The sequence below is a fragment of the Colobus angolensis genome, unplaced genomic scaffold (genome assembly GCF_000951035.1).
Source record: "Colobus angolensis palliatus isolate OR3802 unplaced genomic scaffold, Cang.pa_1.0 Scaffold616, whole genome shotgun sequence".
NCBI classification, from domain to species: domain Eukaryota; kingdom Metazoa; phylum Chordata; class Mammalia; order Primates; family Cercopithecidae; genus Colobus; species Colobus angolensis.
The window spans coordinates 199,767-204,202 of NW_012119777.1; the positions used below are offsets into that span (position 1 = coordinate 199,767).

At 37.8% G+C, this 4,436-nt stretch overlaps 1 pseudogene; it reads left to right on the plus strand.

Moving 5' to 3' along the window:
* Window positions 1-2,307: 2,307 nt before the first annotated feature.
* The window catches only part of LOC105527330, a 12,295-nt pseudogene continuing 10,166 nt past the window's right edge, over window positions 2,308-4,436 (plus strand).

Here is a 4,436-nt window from a genome sequence, read left to right on the forward strand (position 1 = left end):
CTGTCTCAGAACCTTTGAAAATTAAGATGAGTTCTTTTTCTGGGCCAGGCTTAACTTAGTTTTTCTTTCTTTCTTTCTTTTTTTTAAATTGAGATATAATTCACTCACCATAAAATTTACTTTTTTAAAGTGTAAAATTCAGTGGCTTCTGGTTTATTCACTAGGTTTTTCAACTATTACTACTAATTCCAGAACATTTTTTATACCCCAAGGAGAATCTCCCTGCTCATTAGCAGTCACACCACATGTTTCCCTCCACCTTGGCTTCTGGAAACCACTAATCCATTGTCTGTCTTTATAGATTTTCCTATTCTGGACATTTCATATAAATCAAATCACAAAATTGTGATCTTTCAATGTGGTTTATTTCTCAGCAACTGTTTTCAATGTTCACCTATTTTGTAGCATGTGTCAATACTTAATTCCTTTATATGCCAAATATCTGATTGCATGGATATGATGCATTTTATTTATCCACCCTTGGATTGATGAACATTTGGTTTATTTTCATTTGGGGGATGCTATTATAAATTGTGATGCCATAAAACATTTGTGTGCCAGTTTCTGTGTGGATATGTTTTTATTTCTCCTGGGTTTATATCTGGAAGTGGAATTGCTGGATTATATGTTAACTGTAATTGAGTTTAATTGTTTGAGGAATGCTAGACTGTTTTTCAAAGTGGTTGTACCATTTTGCTTTTCCACCAACAGTGTATGAGGATTATAATTTCTCCACATCCTCGCCAACACTTGCTGTTACCTGAAACTTTAAATCTAGATATCTTAGTAAGTGTGAGGTGATCTCTCATTGTGGTTTTGATTTGCATTTCTTTGATTATTTGCTTATGGGTTCATTGCCATTTCCATACCTGCTTTGAGAAATATCTATGAACATTTTTTGCTTATTTGCAATATTTGACTTTTTATTATTGAATTGCAAAGATGGCAAAGGTTGCTTATTAATTCTAGATAAAAGACCCTTCTCAAATATATGATTGGCAATTTTTTTTTCATTCTGAGTGTCATTTTTTCACTTTCTTAGTGGTGTCCTTTGAAGAATAATTTATTTTTTAATTTTGATGAAGTACAATTTATCTATATTTTCTTTTGTTGCTCATGCTTTTGGTGTCATATCTAAGAATACTTTGCCAAATCCAAGGTCACGATGTTCTCCCGCCTTATGTTTTCTTGTAGTTTTATAATTTTTGCTCTTTGTTTTGTATATTGACTTTGATTGTTATATATTGATCTGCAACATTTTGGACTCATTTATGAGTCCTAATAGTGTTTTTTAAGTATCTCATTTAGCACTTTCTGTTTCTTTTTTCTTTTTGTGATGGAGTCTCGCTCTGTCACCCAGGCTGGAGTGCAGTGGCACAATCTCAGTTCACTGCAAACACCACCTCCCAGGTTCACACCATTCTCCTGCCTCAACCTCCCGAGTAGCTGGGACTACAGGTGCCCGCCACCATACCCAGCTAATTTTTTGTATTTTTAGTAAAGACCGGGTTTCACCGTGTTAGCCAGGATGGTCTCGATCTCCTGACCTCATGATCTGCCTGCCTTGGCCTCCCAAAGTGCTGGGATTACAGGCGTGAGCCACCGTGCCTGGCCAGCACTTTCTATGTATAAGATCATGCCGTCTGATTAGAGATAATCTTACTTACAATTTTCAATTCTTGGTGCCTTTTATTTTCTTTTATTTGAGCTGTGAATTTTTCATAGATGACCTTTACCAGGTTCTGAGAGTTTCATTCTGTACTAGTTTGTTGAGTGTCTTCTTTTGAAGATTATCTTCTATTTGAAGGATAATTTTGCCAGATATGGAGTTCTTGCTGACAATTTATTTTCTTTCAGCATTTTAAATGTGTCATCCCCCTACCTGAATAAGCATTAATCTTATTCAGGATCCCTTGCACATAATGAGTCACTTCTCTCTTTCCTCTCTCTCTTTTAAATAATGTGTTGCTGCTTTACTAATAAGTATAAGAATAATGCAAATGCCTCCTGTAATCTCAGCACTTTGGGAGGCCAAGGCAGGTGGATCATCTGAGGTCGGGAGTTCGAGATCAGCCTGACCAACATGGAGAAACCCCCTCTTTACTAAAAATACAAAATTAGCTGGGCGTGGTGGTGGGTGCCTGTAATCCCAGCTACTTGGGAGGCTGAGGCAGGAGAATGGCTTGAACCCGGGAGGCAGAGGTTGCGGTGAGCGGAGATCATGCCATTGCAATCTAGCCTGGGCAACAAGAGTGAAACTCTGTCTAAAAAAATAAAAATAAAAAAAATGGAAATGCCTTTCTGCCCATGGATGCCGCCGAAGAAGCATCATTAAAGTCTCTCTTCTCCCTGCCCTCATGTCTAAGTCAGAGTCTCCTTAAGAGCCCGAACAGCTGAGGAAGCTCTTCATTGGAGAGTTGAACTTTGAAACAACCAGTGAGAGACTAAGGAAGGAGCCGTTTTGAGCAATGGGGAACACTCATGGATTGTGTGGTAAGGAGAGACCCGAACACCAAGCGCTCTGTGCCACTGTGGAGGAGGTGGATGCAGTCGTGAATGCAAGGCTACACAAGGTGGATGGAAGAACTGTGGAGCCAAAGAGAGCTGTCTCAAGAGAAGATTCTCAAAGACCCACTTAACTATGAAAAAAGATATTTGTTGATGGCATTAAAGAAGACACTGAAGAATATCACCTAAGAGATTATTTTGACCAGTATGGAAGAATTGAAGTGATTGAAATCACGACTGACTGAGGCAGTGGCAAGAAAAGGGGCTTTGCCTTTGTAACCTTTGACAACCATGACTCTGTGGATATGACTGTCATTCAGAAATACCATCCTGTGAATGGCCACAATGGTGAAGTTAGGAAAGCCCTGTGAAAGCAAGAGGTAGCTAGTGCTTCAGCCAGCCAAAGAGGTCGAAGTGGTTCTGGAAACTTTGTTGGTGGTCATGGAGGTGGTTTCGGTGGGAATGACAACTTTGGTCATGGAGGAAACTTCAGTGGTTATGGTGGCTTTGTTGGCAGCCATGGTGGTGGTGGATATGGTGGCAGTAGGGATGGCTATAATGGATTTGGTAATGATTAAAGCAATTTGGGAGGTGGTGGAAGTTACAATGATTTTGGGAATTACAACAATCAGTCTTCAAATTTCGGACCCATGAAGGGAGGAAATTTTGGAGGCAGAAGCTCTGGCCCCTATGGTGGTGGAGGCCAATACTTTGCCAAACCACGAAACCAAAGTGGCTATGGTGGTTCCAGCAGCAGCAGTAGCTATGGCAGTGGCAGAAGATTTTGATTAGGAAAGAAAGCTTAGCAGGAGAGGAGAGCAAGAGAAGCGACAGGGAAGCTACAGGTTACAACAGATTGTGAACTCAGCCAAGCACAGTGGTGGCAGGGCCTACCTGCTACAAAGAAGACATGTTTTAGACAAATACTCATGTTTATGGGCAAAAAAACCTCAAGGACTGTATTTGTGACTAATTGTATAATAGGTTGTTTGAGTTTCTGTTCTGTGGAAAGTGTAAAGCATTCCAACACAGGGTTATAATATAGATTTTTAATTTTTTTTGCACCCATGCTGTTGAATTCTCAATCTAATAGTCTGATTGTGATGCTGAATAAATGTCTTAAAAAAGACTGGAAATAAGTAGAAATTATAAAATATAATAAAAATGATAATAAAACAGCTATGTTTGGAAAAATTTTCAACTTCACTAGAAATAGAATATATATTCCCACCAAGCTAGCAAAGGTCAAAGAATTATGAGCCTATCAACTTTTTTTAAGTTTATGCTTTTTATTTTTTACCAAAGAGGCGACACATTTTATGTAAATGCTTTACTTCTTTGAGATGGAAAGTGAATACTGCCATGCCTGAGTACTTTACTATGTGCCAGCTCTGGCACTAAGGCAATTAAGATAAATATTTTAGGAAGAATAGGAACTATTTGAGAGCATTTTCATATAAAAATGATTCCAAAGAAAATGTGCTCAGAAGTTTTGGAACACACTCACTTCTCTCTTGATGCTTTCATGATTTTCTTTTTGATTTTGGCTTTCAATATTTTCATTATTATGATATGGATATCTTAGTTCATCCTACATGGAGTTCTTTGAGCTTCTTGAATGTGTAGAGTCATATTAAAAAAAATTAAATGTAGGAAGTTTTTTTGCCATTAGTTTTCCAATATTCTTTCTACATCTTTGTCTCTTGCCCTCCCTTTCTAGGACTCTCGCTATGAATATGGTGGTATACTTGGGTATGTCCCAAATGTTTCTGAGTCTCTGTTTACATTTTGTCTTTTTCTTTCAATTCTTCATATTGGATAATCTAAATAAGCTTATCTTTGTTTGCGGATTCTTTCTCTTGATTGCTCAAATCTGCCTTTGAATTCCTTTAGTGAATTTTTAATTTTAGTTTTTATAATTTTTTTTT